General features: G+C 41.4%; 1 protein-coding gene across 3 annotated transcripts in view; it reads right to left on the bottom strand.

The window, feature by feature from the left end:
- nhsl1b (NHS-like 1b) overlaps positions 1 to 21,358 on the bottom strand; it is a 102,261-nt gene that overhangs the window by 80,038 nt on the left and 865 nt on the right. Inside the window, exon 1 of one of the 3 annotated variants that reach the window (XM_034144075.1) lies at positions 5,801 to 5,822. The exons of the other annotated variants lie outside the window; for them this stretch is intronic. The gene's annotated coding sequence lies outside the window, so the exon portion shown is untranslated. Of the gene's footprint in view, positions 1 to 5,800; positions 5,823 to 21,358 lie in introns of those variants that run through there. 3 annotated transcript variants of the gene reach the window in all.

The raw sequence follows: 21,358 nt of genomic DNA, 5'->3' as shown, positions 1-21,358 counted from the left end.
GCCAGTGCCCAGTGGTTGCCGGGGTGATGCAGCATGGACCGTCAGCTCTACTAACGGGCCCCTTTCAGTTATCAAGTTGGGGGTCACACAGCCAACAACACACTTGTGAAATAGGCTTTGTAGAGCTAGGCTGCTGCTCAGTCAAGCCTGAAGAAGGCTCAAGCTTTATTTGATGGAAGGTAGTTTGGTGAAGGAGAATGTGGCCTAAATACAGTTCTTATTCAAGACCGTAAGCATCAAAGTTGCACAAACATTGTACTAATAAAAAAAAAAGTTTATATAGCCACTTTGATCTCTGGGTTTAATGTCTTTAGGTTTCTTTGGGAACAGCTCTAACAATTAAGTGTTTGGAATCTGTTCCAGTCTTAGCTTGAAACTCTGTCTCCATATTTCAAATGAAAACTACAAATGACAACGTGTTTTTTCTCGTGTCTCCACTTCAAAATTCCCGTCAACATTTCATCTTGGCCCTGCCTCAGCCCTATATCTCTTTTTTCTGTGTCCTCTTTTCTCCATCCACTAATCTTCAGTCCTCAAGCTAACAAAGAGCTTTTTCCGTCTGATGTGAGTATGGAGGGCTTTCACAAACATCAATCACACTCCTAGAGCATACAATGTTCAACTGAAGCAGAAACGATTGGAGAAACCGGCTTAATCAATAACACAGACTACAACTGTGATGTCCTCTTCTGCTTGAGTCTGTATTAAAGTTTTTTTTTTTTTATTTTACCAAAGGTGTGTTTAAGCAAGTAAAAAAAAAAAGTAATTATGACTGTGGAAAAACTCTCACCACCAGTGCTTACATTGTTTGCCTTATTCATAACTTGCAAAGCTTCCGGAAACCTTTTGACGACGATCCCTTTCCGCAGCGCAATTCATCACCACTGTTCTACTTTTCCAATCCAGCAGGAAACAGCGGTGAGAGACGTGTCACATCCTGTGGCTGGTGACGCTAAGGGACAATCTGAGGGAGGTGATTGGACGGGACAGCTGTCCGATGAAGGGCATTATTTTCCTCTGAGGTCTCAAGTGTATGGTCGAGGGTTTGCAGTGGAGGAAGGATTGGCGACAGGGACAGGAAATGGAACAGGATATAGTTGACAGAGCCACCCCCCCCCAGGATGCTGGGAAATGCATCTCTGACAAAGGGTTAGTTCATGGTTATGGTGTGAAGTGTGGACAGGGAGAGGAGGTTAACTCAAACACTAAGACAAGGTATCAGTAAGAGAGGAAGGAAAATGAGGTGGACTCAAAAGAATAAAAGGCTTTACGTTTCCCTGCAAATTTACATCGGCATGCTTCGTTTGTCTCGTACTTTTCACCCAACTTTTCAGACTAACAAACGTATTCAACTTGTTTGAATAGGGTTTCATTCAGCACAAAGCCTTTTCTACAGAGTCCTGCTTTACAAAGGTTGTGCACATTCGCATCGGGGAAAACCCCAGGACAACTGCCGTCTTTGAAGAGGGATTTACTAGTTGGAGTCTTGATATTTCTAGTTCCTTATTGCTCCCACCAGTTCATACATTCATTCATTGTTCAATCTCGGTTAATCTCACCATCTCCTGTTTCCTAAACAACCCCATTTTCTAGCTCCATTCATCTTTGAAAGCCTCACACTCCTGTTCTCACATGTTGACGCAACTTTTCTCTGTCTGCCAGACCGTGAAAGACAACAATCCGATACGTGCGAAAAATCAGAGAGTGATAGCCGCAAGTGTGGCTCTAGCATTCAACACACTTGCATACACACATTTACACAACGTGAGGAGTTCCTGATTTTCATTCTCTATGCATTCCCTTTCATCCTTCCTGTCTTCCCTTCCTATGTTTCTTTACATAAACCCTACCTAAACAAACTGTGGTATAAAATACACAAACAGACCTAAAGAATAACATGATATTGCAAAAAGAGGGAGCCAACAGCTTAATGTAAAAATACATTGAGTCAAACTGTCGACCACAACAATCTCAAAGCCCTCCAAAAATGCTGAATAGGCCACCTACTGTTAAAGAAGTGTTTTGCGTATGAAAAAGTACACACTTTTGCATTGTCATGCCAAAACACACACATCAACACATTCAGAGTGAGGCTGAGCTTCTGTGGTCGAATGGGTTTGGTCTGAACTGACACGCAGAAGTGAAAACACTGCCACATGGGCTGCCTTGCATTTTAACTCTGCCTTCACACTGAGGGGGTGTGTGTGTGTGTGTGTGTGTGTGTGTGTGTGTGTGTGTGTCTGTGACCAGACCTTTTCTCACACTGCTCAACATTTGATGCCAAATTCCCACTCATTAGCACCATGAGAAAAGTCGACCAAGCTTTCAATCAAACACACATGAATAGAATTAAGGATACAGTGGTGCAACACATAGATCTGCATAGGGACAGAAACACACACACACACACACACACACACACACACACACACACACACACACACACACACACACACACACACACACACACACACACACACACACACACACACACACACACACACACACACACACACACACACACACACACACACACACACACACACACACCACACACACACACACACACACACACACACACACACACACACACACACACACACACACACACACACACACACACACACACACACACACACACACACACAGACACACACACACACACACACACACACACACACACAAAAGTGCTCTCTGGCACCAGATGGAACACAGAATGAAGCAATCAAGATCTTTCATTGAGCTGACAAACATTTGATGCGTGTATCCCATGATTCCTGAGTCCAAGTCAAACAAAGGGTTGGATGTAGGAGTGAACTGAACTGATAGACATATGCAAACAAAACAAGAAATAAACCACCAAATGGTCTAATAACTCACACTAGTTCTAGGAGTAACATGTCTCTGAACTGTGAGGCAACAGGCAGCATGTGCATGTGAACGTGGGCATGTATGTCTGGACATTATCAGAAGGGAGAGCAGCCAGAGAGTTATCAGTACGTGTCAGCAGCGCACGGTAGCAGGGCACACTGACCACACACACACAGAGAGAGAGCAGGAACTGTGTCTGTGTTGTCTCTCAGGGGTTCATGCTTCATTCAGTTCTTGGCAATTCAACAAGCAGAGAGAGCGATGTGTCTAATTTGTATCAAAACAATTCCTATATTTGCCTCTGGCTCTATTAACAAAAATGTCCTGTTCATCTTATGATAGGGAAAACCCTGCGGTTGATTCTGGCTTCATGCTGGCTAAAGTATTAGGTTAACAATGGGAAATATCGAGGTCAGCAAAAAGGACCTCCATATATGTTGAACAATAAGAAAACACAATTATCTTGACTGGGCTATACAGTATATATCCTCAGAGTAAGATTGTTGGGAAATGAACCTTGGTCAGTTCCTGTTAGGGGATGTTGCTCCTTCAACTCCCACCCTTTAGGATTTTTCCTCATTTGCGTTGCCTTTAACTTTGCTCAAGAAGACATTTTCTCATTTATTTTAACCATCAGGCTTTCATGTATGTCTCTTCAGTCATTGGGAGAAACACAGCCTTAGCTAGGCCGAGATGAAGGAACAGTACACTCTTCCTGTTTGGTAAGCAATCACCCAGAATACTGTAAGCCTAGCTAATGTAAAAACCCCTCCAGTCTATTTGCCTCAGTGATTCATGTTACTAATCAGCTCCATGTATTGCCTTTGCAATGTTGACACCATGTACAAATAGAGCGATGGACTAATGAAATGGTCTACCAAAACAATCGGAATAATCACTGTGCTTGACCACAATACCGAACTCTTCTCTGTTATTGTTTATGAACAAACTAATGCATTGAAATCAAAAGAAAAGCCAGGTTTGCTGGAAGGGGGACACCAAATACAGGGAGAAAAAGGTATTCAAACAAACACACACACCTGAGGGAAAGATATGATCCTTGTGCAAGATATTCATATCAAGGTAATTATGTTTGTAGAACGTTTTGGAAATCTAACACTGCATCTACTACAATGATACTAAAGTTACAATTCATCCCTCTGCATGGGTATATGGAAATATGACCCGAGTCCATTAACAGAGTACCAGCGACCCTTAAGGAAGCCGAGGGCAAACTGTGTGTGTGTGTGTGTGCGTGTGTGTGTGTGTGTACTTGTGACTTATGGTGTTACTACGTTTCAAGCTGTCTGGGCCATGCCGGTGGTTTTTAGACGTGAGCTCATACAATGGGCTTCTGTGTTAGAGGCTGTCTGTGATGGGGAGGAGAGATTAAACAAGAACGGGGAGAGGCTGAAATGAGAGAGGCAACGCAATACAACTGTGTAAAACTCATAAACGCATCATTCGAAATACAGTACGTGAGACTGTAAGTGTGAAAAGAGAATGAGTTAGATCCTGTTTGCAAAACCTGCCTTTAATAGGGTATGTTCACTTTATAGATAAAGATTACGGAACCAGCCGATGCCTATCAAGATGTATTACATTGGTGTTTTGAAATGAAGTATCGAACTGGGGTGTGACCTTTAATTGGTTGAACTCACACATGTGGCAAATCTCAACTACACCCAAAACACTACGCCCAATCTTTGGCAGAGAATTGGAAACTATTGGGGTTGAACCCAAGCCACAAACCACTCTGTTGCTTCACATCGCGGAGAAATAAATTGAACCCCCTTGTGCAAGTCTTGAGCAGAAACAAAGGGATGGGACAAGGAGGAGGACGAGGAGAACGAGGACGAGGAGAACGAGGACGAGGACGAGGAGAACTGCTTAGACTGCTCGTGTGTCACCTCCCTGCTTCTGAAATGTCCTCCCCCCCCCATCTCTTCCCTTCCCCAGCCCACAACCACATGAAAGGCCCACTGGGTTGGGTTCCCATATGGTGAGGAGACAGTGGGTGTGTGAGTGTGTGTGTGAGGAGACAGTGTGTGTGTGTGTGTGTGTGTGTGTGTGTGTGTGTGTGTGTGTGTGTGTGTGTGTGTGTGTGTGTGTGTGTGTGTGTGTGGAGACTGTATGTGTGTGTGTGTGTGTGTGTGTGTGTGTGTGTGTGTGTGGGGGCTCCCTCCGACCTAGCTCCCCCACTTTTAAGAAGCCGCGCAGACAGCTGTTTTCTTGGAGCCACTCACTCACTCACTCACTCTCTCTCTCCCACACACACACACACACACACATACACACACACACTCCTGCCTGCCCAATTAGGACACCCAGTTATGTTGTTAGCGGCTGTTTACCATAAACTCTCGACTCCTTTCTTCCCTCTCTCCCTCCCTTCCCCCCCCTCTGTGCCCCTCCTGTCCGCTCCAATGTTCTTGTTTCAGGCCCTAACTCATTTGCAATGTCATAACCCTGAATAGAAAAAAGAAAAAGGATTCCACAAATAGCATAATGGTCAACAACAAAGGGGCTAAATGTTTGTGAATGTAGCTTTGGGACACATTTAGGGTTTTTTCAATAGCTGTAAATCACAAACTTGACCAGAAAATGACAGAGTTGCCGACACATTTGAACATTTTTCACAAACTGTTTAAGAATCTTGCCGCATTCAGGGCGCCATTGTTTTATTTATATTCACCAATTACATATAAAGTTGAGATGGCGAGAGCGTCAGAATGTGTTTTAACTTCAACAGTCTGACATGCTATTTCATCCTGATATAATGCATTCATAACATTAAATAATTACAAAACTGAGAACAATCCCCTAATAACTTATGATATCTACAGATTGTGATAAGTAGACACATGCAATACTTAAGAATGTAGCAGAGTTGGATGGTTTTACAGCGACTTCAGTTCCATTCATTTACCAATTTTCTCTCACGAATGCTCTCACTCACTGGTTCATTTGCTTTCTTTCCTTCCTTTCTTCTCTTTATTACAGCTGTTTCCAACACTTCTATTGTCACTTTCTGTCCTCCTTCACCTTCTCAGCACCTCAACCTCTCATTTCCGCTCCGCCCCTTTCCCCCCCTTTCTATTGAGCTACTCAATTGTGACTGTTGCAGAATGGTCAGCTTGCTGTGAGAGCTCGAGACTGGCCAAGAATATGTGAGTGTGAGTGTGAGTGTGTGTGTGTGTGTGTGTGTGTGTGTGTGTGTGTGTGTGTGTGTGTGTGTGTGTGTGTGCGTGTGTGTGTGTGTGTGTGTGTGTGATTTTAAGCATGTAACTTTGCTGGTCTGCCAAAGGGAATTAGGCTCCATTTCCCTCTCTCTTTTGTCCATAACCCTGTCTGACTTGTCAGCCTCAACGGCACACGGTTTCATCCAAAAAGCACTTTCAGAATAAGATGCATAAAATTAAAAAGAGCGCTAAAGGGAGAGAAGGAGGGAAGGTTAAAGAGAAGACTGACTGTGGTTTGGAAGTTCAAGTCAAAGGATAAAAGTCAACAAAAGGTGAAGAGGAGGACATTTCAATGTGTATTCTGTGTAACTTCTGCAAAGCCAAATATTTGATCTCCTAAATGGCTCATATTGAATTGGCAACCTATAACCTTTGAATCTACTGTGCACTGACTGAGCTTGAGTTGTTGTTCATGGGCTGGCAGGTATTTGATCATCTCAACAAAGGTTATGTGTTTGCCTTTCAAATCCACCTGTTACCAAAGAATGTAAAATACCGAACAGATTTCATGATATATATGGTCAACAATTACACTCTGACCCCATCCTCCGACATGTTATAGTAGGTTGGAGGGTTGAGTTTTGTTATAGCATCTTATCAAATCTGAATCCAGTATTGAATCCGCTTTTCTGAATCCTGAAGAATCCATAAAAGTTACCAGAGGTATAAATCAAACTGTAAGATTTGTAATGAAGAAATACAGTTATGAGTGGCAGGCTAATGTTTATAGCATTCAGGTAAAGTGAAAAACGTTAACACTGACATACATGAGTCATACATTTTGTTCCACAGCTGTGTGTAGGAGTCAGAATGGACTATGGAGAAAGGAGCTAACCCACAGGTTTGTTCTGATGCATTACTGTTTTTATAAGTATATGAGAAGCAGTTGAATAGAAAGAAGGAGAAAGAAGGACAGATAGAGTGGGAGAGGAATAACATAAAAGACTAAATGGAGAAGAGAGCAGGCCACAACACAAAGAAGACTAGACTTATTCATAAATGATTGATAAAAGAGAAAGATTGATGGATTTCTCTTTTCCTCGCAGCCCTAGGGGGATCTGACATTTCCATCCAGACTACTCATCACCGCCTCAGTCTTTCCACAACAAAGAGCTTCAGTCTCATCCTCCTCAGACCTCATGGGTATCAGGGGCCCAGAGGACTTCTGCTCCCCCAAGGCCCTGAGCCCTGAGTGGGATTATTAACCTGCTTTCTAACCCCGTCTCCTTCCAGGACCTTTGGGCCTCCTCTAGAGCGTGAGTTTGTAAGGGGTGGAGGGTGGGGGGGGGGGTGGAGGTGAGGCCCTGACAGCAGGAGTCGCAGCGGATCGGGAGAATTCAACCAGATTCTACTAGCAGACAGTAGAGCCACATTTTTGGGTATAATTGAGAGGAGGGGCGAGCTTTCTTTTATGTGGTGCTGCCTTGTTTGCTGCTGGGGGCCTCATTGAAGTTACCGGATCAAACAGAGAAGTTTGTGTGTGTGCGTGCGTGCGTGTGCGTGTGTGTGTGAGAGAGAGAGAGAGAGAGAGACCGTTAAAATACGTTTGGTGCATTTAGTAGAGAGAGATGGAAGGGAATAATTAGTTAACAGTGAGACAAGTCTCTTATTCAGGAATACACACAATACTCTGAATTAAAAAGTTAAAGGTGGGGTAGGTAAGTTTGAGAAACCGGCTCGAGATCGCTAGAATTTGAAAATACACAACCGGAGAAAATCTGCCACTTCCTTACAGAGCCCCTCCTCCAACACACACGAACGCGCACATGACCAATGAGGGCACGAGATAAGTTTGTGCACCGATGGAAGGCTGACAGGCAGGTAGGCCTCAGTTATTTTAGCCGGGCCGGCTAAAATGATTGGTCGTACTTTTTACAGTACCACAGCTTCCACAGATGACATTTATTTATGGATTTTTTGTCAAAGCACTTAAGATATTTATTCCTATCGGGATGTTAAGAGCATTCCATGGAATATAACAAAAAGTGTATCTCGAGCCGTTTTCTCAAACTTACCTACCCACCTTTAATCTGCTCATATATACACAGAAAACTGTAGTATCTCATGGGAAAAAGTCCCTCCACTTAGCTGAAATTAACATGAATAAAGTGAAGCAAAACTAGTGAGGAGTGAGGCAAAACATTTCTTTTTTTAAACTTTGAATAAAAACAAAATGCACTGAGGTAGAAACCGGATCCCTCACAAACAGGAGTGGATCAGGAGCACAATGGCCCTTTATTGAGCTCAGCAACAACACTGACAGGTGGACAATAACTGCAACGTGATACAGGAGCTTTAGACCGTTCATATCCTACAGCTGGAACCCATGTGCTCTCAGAACGATCATCAACCTGAACTGACAAATTACTACATTTATCAGTAAAACTTCATAAGGACTTTATTTAACGACATTTCAAGAATCTTCATTTGAGAGCTCAAACACTTTTTTGATAACCAATTAATCATGTCATTTTTCAAACAAATGATCTCTAGCTTCAGCTTCTCAATTGTGAAGATTTAACATTTTCTTTTGGATTCTTCAGGTTTTTTATTCTGACTATTTAAAGATTCAGATTTAGGAAATTGTTCTAGGCCTTTTTTTAAATATTTACTGACAATTTATCAACTAACTATTCATTGATCAAGAAAATAATCAGCAGATTCCTCAATAATAATCTTGCCTTAGATATTTATTTGTATTTTACAGCTCTGTTTAACCCATTTGACTTTTGTTGCAATTATGTGATTTTGCAATTACTTTCCACAGATTCTTTATTAGCAGACAAGAAAAGCCATACAATGGTCAAAGGAATTATACTTTAAACTCTTATTAAAAAAGAATCAGATGTAGGTTAGAAGTGCAATACCATTAAAGCTTCACTGGGCACTTGAATGGAACAAACTGGAAAAACACATAATCAAAGGTCTATATTGGTAATGGCTTGCTTTACCCACTCGAGCACACGCACCCTTAGTGTCCCTTTGCCTGTGCACAAAGAGAGAGAAGGTCAAAAACACAGCTGAGTCAATACACCAGGACACAGGCTGGCAGGAGGGTAGACATCGGGTGTGTGACCAAAAGGGTTGACCAGATAAATCCTAACACTTTGACTCTCTATACCATTCCCTAAACACCTTGAGAGGGCAGTGCAGCAACATTTACCTTGGAAAGGTTTTAAGGAAGGAAAAAGACAGGTTTATTGGTCTTTCTTCTATTCATGTCTTAAGTAGTTTGTATGTTAGGCCTAGTATTATAAATCATATAGCCTTCAAATATCTGAATCTTAAGAAAATAATTCAGGCCAAAAGCAGCAGACACAGATTAATGCCAATGTGGACATAATGTATGACTCAAGTCACTTAACTGAAATGTGGATTAAATGATTAATTTTGATAATAAAAAAACGTTTAAGTATTTAGGCAAGCAACTACTAATTACTGATATCCATAATTACACATATCCACACTCATCTTCATTATAAAACAGCAGGTGAGACGTGTACAAACACACATGTGGTTTCCCATCATGCATTGAGTGTTCAGCTTCTCCTGCTGCCTCCATTACTGGGCAGTAACAGGAATGGGCATGCAGGATCCAGTGTGGTTTAAGGAGATTAACCATTCTGTAGGAAATAATATTCCACATAATCCCCATCACTGACTCTGAAAATCCCCTCTCACCGTGCGGCTTGGGGGGGGCCGCTCTTAATGTGCTCTCTTGTTCTTTTAAACACTGCATTAAACAGCTGGAGGTCTACAACACATACATATAGATGTGTAGGATAGATGTGTAGGATTACAGATATATTGAGTGTATTTGTGTGTGTTCACTTTTTAAAAAAAGGGAACATTTACATGACTCAATAGTTGATCTCCACAATAAAAAAAGATGTAACTAATAAATAGAAGTATATCATGATGAAATCACTTGTTATTACAGCGATGTTGCAACAAATCGCCTGCAGTACTGACACTAGGTCTCTCTTTCTATTTAGAAGCTGGTCTGCAGTGAGGAAGTTGAGTTTATTTTTCAATTGAATGACAGCAATGTGTTTTTAAACTTTCTTATTTCATCATTTGAATCACTTGTTTGCTGCTAAACCTGAAACATGATTAGATTTGTTGTTATTAATAAAAAGGTATCCTACTGCATTTCTTATAATTGATTAATGAGCATTGTGTCAATTTCCATTTATAGCTGGCCTTTTATTCGAAATAAGGCTAATTATTGGTTTATGTATGATCTGTTTTGAGCGCAGGCACTCTACAGTTGGATTTGTTTCCATAAGAAAAAATATATAATTAAAAAAACAATTTTAAATGAAGTATAAAACTCCTGTTGTAATATCCCCAACAAAAGAGTTATTATGTTCATTGTGAAAATAACATAATATGGTGTTAAAAGTGTAGTAAAGTTGTTTTTATGAGTTTTGTTGCATCATGACACAAATAACCTTTTGATGTTCCCATGGTTTTGCTTGTCGGCAACAGACTTCTGTTTGTTTTGATTTGAGCGCACACAAGCTGCAACCTGTCCATGAACATCTTTTTACTTAAGACCACTTCAATGTTTAATAGACTGCATCACAACTATAAAAGCACTTCCACTGAAAAACGTCTCACCATTGTTGTGAGAGGACACACACACACACACACACCTGTGTTTCTCATAAACAAACCTCCTGAGGCTTAATGTAGGCAGAGTGACGTGACAGCAGAACTTGGTTCAAACATGGAGGTCCTTCAACACAACAACTCATATAGACTGGAACAGGTTATGTTAATAGTACTTGAGTAATCTGTGTATCATGGGAAACACCAACGGATGGAAACTTTACGTGGGACAAAGTTTAAATGCACACTTTTGCGCTCATATACACAAAAGCAGACACAATGAGGGCTCTGTGGAAGAGGCTGACAGCCAGCTCTGCTCCAGAGGAAGATTCAGGAGTCAATGGGGATTCCTGCGCAGAGTATGTCATACTTCAGAGTGACAGAAGCTTTCTCCGACACACACACACACGGCATGCAGTGATCTGGGGACACAGAGTGAGATTGATGACGAGCCACCAATCGGCTTCAGGCAAGAGAGGGAGAGATAAACGCATCACATTATGGCCTATTTGTTTTTGACTAATTAAAAGACAAATTAGCAGAGTTAATAAATGGATTAGAGCTCTGTGTATGGGTGTTTGTTGAACTCAAAAACATGTCCTGTTTTTCTTGAAACTGTGACTAAGTTTTCAGCTGCAGGCTGAGATGTCCAAAGCAAACACACAACCAGAAAGAGAAGAGACAGAGACGACCGAAATGTCCGGAGCTTCTGGGCCTTTGTTGCATGTCATAACCCCCTCCCAAATGTCTACAGTGTTTTCTGGCATATAAAAGGCAATATGCCAAAAAAGACACTTTAATACATGCATAGATTTAACAGTATCCTAACTAAATGTAACACATGCAAATATGCTGTAATATCACATCAATTAATGAATTAAATTCAGAAGTAAAACAGCAAAAAGAGAGTAAAGAGGAAAACTATTAACTAAAACAACACAGCTGACAGATTTCTTTATTTGTATCTTCGTTTCAAGTCTACAATAAAGACTGGCAAATCTCATGAATGAGTTTTTTTGATGAAATATAAAACAGCGAAAAACAGAGTCAGGATTTGTATTGTCTAAACTTGATAATATGCACTAAAGAAAAAGAAATGCAAGTGCTTTTCACTAGAACACGGGAGCAGATACATGTAGGTACCCATAGGGAAACCCTGCACATCAGTATCGGCACTATTTCAGTAATTCAATACAAATTCTCTTTACTTTAGAGGTCAAAAGCACCAAAGATGTGCAAACTCAATCATTAGTAACCAACACAGTCTCCAATAGATGACTCAAATCATCCCAAAGCAGCAGGTAGTTTGTATATCGATATTAAGTGGCACAGACCTTTGTAGACAATTACAATTTGCAAACAAAACCAAAACCACTTACTGTACACTGTATGCGTGCTGTGTATTGTTTGTCTGCAAGGAAGATATGCAGTGGGGGGAGGGTGAGTATACACAGTATGAGTATATATAATAACCTAGGTCAACATGTTGACAATGGACCCTTTGACCGGTGGCAGGAATTTAGGACAACAGATTGTGTCGCCATTATCTGACAGACACACACACTGACACACACACAGACACACACACTAACACACACACACAGACACAGAGGGCAGGGCGGTGACCAAGACAGAAAATTAAGCTTGGCTTGAGCTTTACATGTATTTGTCATGCTGACTAATTTATGTTCCTAATTACAACACTTATTGGACTGACTGTCACAGTGAATAATCTTAGAAAATATACATTGACATTTAAAGAGCATTTGGTAAGGTGCTGGTGGTAATTATTGCCCCGCTCTTGAAAGACTCCCTGAGGTGATACTAAACACAACTCTCACACAACAGTGACATAACACCCTGCCTCACACCACCACCATCTCCACTCACACTGCTGATAGTTGACACACACGTCAAACCGATTAGAATCTTGGACTTTTCCATCACAAAACAGGCGACACCTGCCTAAATCCTAACTAACTTAACCTACATTTACTTAACATTTTCCATCCATCCACCCATCCATCTTCTCCCGCTTATCCGTGGTCGGGTCGCGGAGGTAGCAGTTCCAGCAGAGAGCCCCAAACGTTCCTTTCCCTGGCCACATCAACCAGCTCTGACTGGGGGATTCCAAGGCGCTCCCAGGCCAGCGAAGAGATATTCATTTCATTTCATTTCAAACCTTTATTTAACCAGATTGGTCCCATTGAGATCATAGATCTCTTTTTCAAGGGAGACCTGCAGCATATAGGTTCCACATGAAACATAAAACAATAAAGGACATCATACATTATATTTACAGGATACATTTACATAGTTATAGACATTTACAAGTACCCATAGTATCAACGAGCATTTCATTTAGCCTAGCTTTAAAAACATGCAGAGGAATGAGATTGCTCAGTTTCAATTCTTGCTGAAGATTGTTCCAAGCAAGTGGAGCTGCGCACATAATATAGATATATAGATATATATAATAGATAGAATCCCTCCACCTGGTCCTAGGTCTACCCCTCGGTCTCTTCCCAGTTGGACGTGCCTGGAACACCTCCCTAGGAAGGCGCCCAGGTGGCATCCTTACTAGGTGCCCGAACCACTTAACATTTTATACCAGAATAAGTATTTTGCCAGACAGCCAATTGCACTAGCAAACAAAAAAAACTATTGGCAAACAAGAGTTTCATAATACACATGATAGAATAAACAAATTCCCTCAAATATGTTATGCCTGCTTGCCAAAGACAAAACCTTAACCACACTTGAGATCTCCAGCTTGTTTATTCAGTTGAGGAAATTCCGGTTGTCTAATGTCGCCAATGTTTACAACACGGCAAATCTTTTTGAAAATAGCCAAAGAACAGCTGTTTCTGAGGAATCATCTGCCAACACAAATATAGCTGCTGCTCCACCCCCACTTCTTACTTCCTTTGACTAATCTTTTTAGTTAAAACATTCAGTTTCATCCCAAATTCAACTGATGTTTGTTTAATAGTATTTCACAACAGAAGCAGGGAAGCCCCGTTTCACTGTGGTCTATATTCTGCAGATCTATACGAATTCATCCAGTGGGATTTGTTGCCTGCTGGGATGATAAACCAATTACATTTCTAAAGTGTCTCATTAAGAGCTTCAAAAATGTGTCAACAGAAGAAAAAAAAGCCACATACATAGTGATAAATTATGAATCTTTAAGTCATTTTTCATGCAAAAATTTGAAAAGAATACTATCATATTTAACTGAATGTCTTATGGGTTTTGGATGGAATATTTTTTTCTTTTTCTTTGTGGCCTTGTGAATCACAAGGATAGTGAACGCACCACTCACTACATGCGTGTGCATGAGCGTGTGTGTCCGTGTTGTGTTTCCATGCGTGTGTTGGTTAAGTAGCACGAGTGACAGATGTGGCAGAAATCCCTGCTTATTTTTCCTGACCTGGTCATATAGTCAGAGTGTATTGTGTGTCTGTGTGTACAGTATAGTGTGTTTCCAGGCCTTGAGTGCAGTAAAGTGCGGATGCCAGATAACAATAGACTGTATGTTCATGTAAGAAGAACCCCCACCTGCTGCAGTACGTCATGATGTAACGTATGGATGAGGCTGTCTGACTGTCTGTCTTACATTTCACCATTATATTATCCAAGATGTATTTAATACTAACGTAATCACTGCCATTAGAAGTGGTTGTTTTGTAGCTTTACAGAATGTCTTTTATTTATTTTGTCACTTTACAGAAAGTCATCAGAATGAATCAGGTTTACTCGAGTAAAGTTACGCTGTAGTTACTTTAACCACCCATGTTGCACCCCTGCGATTTAATACCACACGCAAACATGGGTTTTCCCAACATAGTGTTTTGTGTGAAAGTAAACAGTAATGATGGTAACTATACAGTAGCTGCCTCTGAATTGTATATTCACTATATAACTGGGACATAAACATAAAATAAGCAGACTAGAGAAGAAAGGGAAAATCTAAAAATGCAGTGTTGTGCATTTATAAAAATGGTTTTAAGTAGGATCAAGTGTATCAGGTGGTGACTTGGCTGACAAAAACCGAAACACAGCACGATGAGCAGTGTGAAACTAATGCTCCACAGCTGCAAACATTGTAGAGAACAAAGCTCCACCTAAATGATGGTGTGACCTAAATGACACGGTCCATCTTAACACGGCTGTAAAGATGCGGGAACATATCAGTGATTTTAGTTAGCTGAGAATCATAAAGCAATATTACTCAACACAAAATGGACTCAAGTAGGGATGTCCCGATCACCTTTTTTTGCTCCCGATCCGATTCCGATCATTTGATTTTGACAATCTGCCGATACCGATTTTTCCCGATCCGATCTTTATGCAATGCATTAAGAGAAAAAAAAGGAGAAAAGCATTCAAGTTGTCCCTTAAACCCCACGTTCTCCACCACAGATAACAGCTGGTCATCCAACGCGATGAATTCAGCTATCTTGGCTGTTATTTTTTTGGCCTTTTCACTGTTCTGGGGCAGTTTCTCTTTCCTTTTAAAAGTCTCTGAAAGTGTTGGTTGTTTCAGTGCCGTTACCTGAGTGGCCGCTGTGTACTCGTCATGTTGTTGTTGGTGTTTGTTTCTCAGGTGGCGTATTAGATTGGTCGTGTTGAACGTAGCTCTGTTCTTTCCACCACGCGGAACCTCCGCCTTGCAAACATTGCATCTGGCTGTTACACTGCCTTCGCTTTCAATTTTATAATACTTCCAAACTCCTGACATTTTCTCTGTCCCGAGTCACCAGCTGAACGTAGCCTCTCGTTAGCTTACTGCTACTATTAGACACTGCGCCCACTCTGTTGCCAGATTTGAGAGAAATAAGCAACCAGGTCTATGAAAACAAGCCCAAAAGAAGCAACACATACATGATGTTGTGTAATTTTAAACCAAAACTAAGGCCTCAGGATGACTTTAAGACGTGAACATGGTCATTTTTGTTTTGTAACATTAAATAAGAAAAATATTTTATTAAAAGAAAAAAAAAAAGATTCCGATCCCCGATTTTTTTCTCCCGATTCCGATCTTTTGAAAATCACGTGATCGGCTCCGATCCCCGATCACGTGATCGGATCGGGACATCTCTAGACTCAAGTGTATCAGTACTGAATGATGAATGAATTCTGAAGTCGAGGTTTCAAGACTGCCTCTGTGGGTATCTCCACTGCAATCAGACAATGGCATGGAAAACAATAGACACCAATAACATCCCTGCAGTTTCCTTCACATCGCCCTGATCGGATATCTCTGGGCTAGGGGAAAATATTTCAGGCAAACTTTACTAGGGCTACTATAAACTATGATAATACATGTATTGAAAGATATGAGAGAGAAATGTACAGAGCAAAACAAAAACAGATTTTTATGACGGACAAAGATGAAGGGCCTTTTCTGTTGTGGTCAGCGTGGCAGTGTGAGGGCGGACATCAAAGTGCAGATGATGGACAAAGATGAGAGAGGAAAGGTCTGGAAGCCATATGAAACAACAGGAAGAGAGAAAGGGAAAGACATATAGGCCTGGCAGTAAGAGGGCAGAGAGGAAGAGTAAAAAAAACAGAGGAAGTAGGAAAGGAAGGCTCAGGCAAAAAAACGAGAGTGACTAACAATGGAAAATGCTGAAAAATCATGTCACATCTGTGCACACACACTCGCATTAACACACACACGACGGGAGCTGTGAAAATGTTTTGTCAGATGTTGTATGAGAATGTAAAATCTCCCTAAAGGCGTATTCTGTCATTTTTAATTCGCCTGGTCAAGAGTTTGAAAACAAAGCCCAGCACAGGCTCATCTGTTCTCAGCAGATTTCACCTCAGCCCTGCTGTCAGTTCAGTGTGGCTCTCCAGAGGAAACACAACGAACATCTGGCTATTTGTGATATTTTGACTCGAAAACCACAGTCGCGCAAAATGTGGAACACAGCCTCAACGTGAACTCTTTATTTGCACTCTTCAATTGCACCAGTCTCCATGTACAGTAATGAAATACATATTTTGCACTGCAGCAAATACAAAATGAACATATACTGTACATTATATATTGAGGATTTCTACAGGTCTACCATAATCGAAAATAATGTAGAAAATGGATTATTGATTTTAAATTACCAATGCAATAATGCAAAAAGGGGTTTTGCTTGTTGTTAAGACATGAAGGGAAGAAGTGCACATTGACAGCTGTAGTACCATGTGTTTGAGAAGTGAAAGTAGTATTAAGGAAGGAGTGTCATTAGTTGTAAAAATGTTTTTTTTTTCAGAAGTGTGTGTTTGTATATAAATGTATAACTATAGAGACAGAAGGGTTTCCCACTCCCTCTCTCTCATCAGAGGTCACCACAGCAGGAGGTCAATCTTTCTCATCTCTCTGCTGGCTGGATTACCCCGCAGCACACACAACCTGCCAACGTGCAGTCCTGCATCTGGCTCTTTGGAGTGTGTGAGTATAAGCGTGAGTGTGTTACACTATGTAAGAACAACACTTTATATTCCATGATATTTTAAGCACTGCTTTTATCTCAATCTGGCCTTCCATGACTTGTCTTTTGCAGAAAATCCCGACATAAACAAACTATTCAGTCATACTTCAATGTGCAAAACTAGCTATGAAATAGATGAATAGCTTAGTCATGAAATGTAGCATAAAGATAAAAACTTCCAAGCATATAGCATAGAGTGGCGTGGTCAACAGTCTGCAAAGGCTGATCACTACTACTGAAATCAGGGCTTACACACAGCTAGACCCCTCCAAACACACACACGCATCGCTACATTTAGCCATTTCTTATTAACTTCCTGTCGCATTCCATCAAGAGCAAATTGGTCTCTGACAGATTTAGTTTTATTAAGCGGAGGAACTGTAGGACAGCGCTGAGTAGAGGCAGCTGGAGTCGAGACATTACATGTGATGATCATCAACAAGTACTTTTGGTAACACTGCTGAAGGAAATGCATGCATATACAAATATAGAAATGACATAGAGATGTTTACACACTTGCAATCATCATTCATCTCTTCCTCCCTTGCATTTTCACTCCCTAACGCTCCTTTGTGCCATAGCTTTGGCCGTGTCTACATTCTGGGCGGGCTGCAAAGAGGCGTGAGATAGGGCAGCTGCACACATACACACATACATACAGTCCAAGTCAGATGCTGTTCAATGGCAATATGCCTTCACTTCTTCGTCTTTCCCTTTTTTTCTATTTTCCTGTCTGTATCAAACCATCTCTTTTGTTCCTCCTCATGGGACCAGGTCGACCTCTAGAACCAGGCCAGGATCCCCTCGCTGGAACGAGTCCTGTGGGAACTGACTTGTGGAGTCTGTCTGCGTAATGACTGCTCTTTATCCCTGAATGGACCATGGTGGGCCTAAGTGAATAATGACTAGGGGTGTGTGTGTGTGTGTGTGTGTGTGTGTGTGTGTGTGTGTGTGTGTGTGTGTGTGTGTGTGTGTGTGTGTGTGTGTGTGTGTGTGTGTGTGTGTGTGTGTGTGTGTGGCAAACGGGAAAAGATGATGGTTGAAAAAACTGTAAACCGCAATTAGTTTATCTAGGCATGACTGTGCATTTTTATTTTTTGTGAAGTGATAAAGGTCTGACAAAACTTTGATCTCATTCAAGCAGTTTGGTTTATCGTCTATACTGAGTAGCACCGTGTGTGCACAAACACTCATGGCCAGTGTGGTGCCAGTCTGAGCCAAATATGCCCATCAACAGATAAGCCAAGTGTGTCTACGCAGACACACACACACACACACACACACACAGGTCCTTGAGGAGCACTTGAACATAGCAACACACACTAAAGAGGATGGCATGCTACAGTTGAAAGATTATCAGTCAAATGCATTCGTCTATAAATAACTGAGTAATGGGGGAGGAAAGTACAGGCAGTTTTTTAATGAGTGTCTACTAAAAGAAAGTTGACTGTGGACATTAGCAGGTCAACTGGGAGCATGTGTCCAATCCAGATTGCCTTTTTTGCTCTCTGTGTTCGTGTGCTGCAGGTAGCTAGTGGGCATCAAGATATCAGACAGGGAAGTCTCTTCTAACTCCAATTAACCTTCACTAGTTTGACCTACTTTAACTATTAAAATAGCATTCTCCCTACTCTACCCAGTGCTATATTTGGCAGAGGAGACTTATTGTTTAATATTTAGTTGAGGGCCCAATTTGCTTAAAAAAGTCGAAGTTTTGACATGTCAATGGTTGAGGTTAAAGAATCCTCTATTAAACGCCCTTTCCTTGATGCAATGTTTGGGCTATCGCTGAAGTTAAGACATTTTGAGAGATACTGGGTGACATCTATAGTCGTAGATCTAAAAGGTAACTTAATTGTTAGGGCAACCAAAACTCTGCTTTAGTGCTGGATAAAAACATTTTCTAAAAGCCCTGCCTGTCCTTAAGCCGAGAAAGTTGTTGTATTTTGAAATGTTAATTCTACAAATGTTTATCGACTCCTTCAACCCTCTTGTCACATTCACAGACAGCTTAATGGTGTTGCCATGGATGCACCACGGGAGAGTCTTGTTTTTACTTCCAGCGTCTCTGCCTAACTTTAATTGCCCTGCCATAGTCCCAGTTGTGGCTTAATGTCATTAATACTTCAGGGTGTGGCAGGAACGATGTTTTTGTCATCCATAGCTGAGCTGCCCCTTGTTGGCCTGCAAACTACACTTTATTTAAACTCTTGACTCTTGAGTGTCAGGTGGTCTCCTCTGAGGCTGCAGAGAATGACCTCCGACCTGCTGACCTGTACTTCAGCACAAATGGATTAACAGTGACAGTGGTGACAGTCAAAACACACAGAGGTAAATCCCATTTGCCCATCATGTTCCTGTTCTAACTGCCCCCGATGATTACTTTGACAAAAAGCAAGACGAGACACTACACACACACTCACAGACACGTCACACCCACTTACTACGCCCTTCCCTCAATGTCAGTCACCAGCATATAGGGGCCCCTCTTTTGCCCCTCACGAGTAACATGATCCATGGACGACCTGAGGTTAGAGTTGGAATCCTAACCCACAGTATTTGAAGACAAAAGAGTGACCGGTCACAGTTAAATGCTAACATGCAAACCATAAGGTGGTAGGATTATGGATAACATTCCTTCAAGCCTGGTCAAATAACCTAAAAGGCAGCTCTTTGTCATGAGGTCGCATCACATTTTAGGTAAAAGCCCCTTCAGAACAAGAAATAGCTTGTATCACCACTGTGCAAAACACTGCTACATCTCTATGGAGGCTTTGTTTCTGTACTACACATTGACTTTCATTCAAATACTTATTTAAAACATCTCTACCAGCTGTTCTGTATTATGACACATTCAAATCCTAGAGTGATGTTGAGAGGGTTGTTCAAAGGGCATTTTTTAAAGACAGGTGTTTGTATGGAAAGAGTTAGCATACATGCCTGTGTTGTAATGAATCTGAAGTCAGTGCTTCTGTAGACCCAGAGCTAGCCTTGGGGCTATGTGGGAGCTATGCATCGCAAAGTAACACACTGCATTCCAGTCTACTCTATCACACCTTGTCTTCAGCTGTTGGCCTCCACTGAATGATTGAGTGAATGACTTGTATGAAACAAAGCTTTAAGAAGGAACTCCCAGCCCCACCTAGACCTGCATCAAGCCCTCAAAAGGTACAGGTAATAGAAGCAGTCAGGTCGTGCCAAGCAATAACAGAGGGGATTAGTTAAATGTCTGGTAGCGCGTACCCACTAAACTAGACTATCAGTCCGTGTGTGTGTGTGTGTGTTCAATCCATTGCTCATCATACATCACATTCACTTGTGTCTGGAAACTGCCTGCCTCGCTTATCATTTCCCTGCAACCAGTTCAGTTTTTGTATCTGTGTGTTTGTGCGTGAGGGATTGAGTCACAGTCAGACCAAAGGCAGGGTGAATAGATAGGAAGGATGGCAGTAAAATGGGAACAGAAACTGATGACTCAGAACTCAAATCCTCCTTTGTCACCAACGTTCAGCGGAATTAGGGTTTGTCATGTGATTTTGTACATATTTTATAGCCAAATTATATTACCAAAGAAGCCAAGCTGGAAATAAATGGGACACAAAATCCCCTAATAAATATGTTTGTCAATACAACCACATAACAACCCATTAAATAGGAATGAGTGATATAAAAGGCTCTATTGGAGGTCTGTATCAGAGCAGACAAAATTACAGGCATATCTCTCAATCTTTGCGTAGCTGGCAGAGAGAGAGATAGTGTAAGTTAATGTATAACCACTGAGTGTGGGACTACAGGAGGTAGCTTTACAAGGGCAGCAAAACAAATCACAAACAACAAAAGTCAGAACAGGCTGCACCAAAGAGAATTGATTTCCCATTTGTCTTTGAGTTGACCAACTTTGTTTACACGCATATAACAGAAAGAAGAAATGGGGGGTTAGGGTTCGTGTAAGGGTTTTAAGGCCTCCTGTGATCTCTGTATTCTTTGAAGACCTGAACACAGATGGTGAGTCCGTTGAGAGGAAATCCATCATTTCTGACAGGACTCAACACCCCGATTACCATAAGTGTGAAACTGTGAATCCAGGCAAACTTAGGTCATGTGTCACCAGTCTCTCCTCCCTGGTTCTCTCAATGG

This window comes from Trematomus bernacchii, unplaced genomic scaffold, assembly GCF_902827165.1.
Source record: "Trematomus bernacchii unplaced genomic scaffold, fTreBer1.1, whole genome shotgun sequence".
Classification (NCBI taxonomy): domain Eukaryota; kingdom Metazoa; phylum Chordata; class Actinopteri; order Perciformes; family Nototheniidae; genus Trematomus; species Trematomus bernacchii.
Note: the sequence above shows the minus strand (reverse complement) of the source record. Positions and strands in the feature narration are given on the sequence as shown.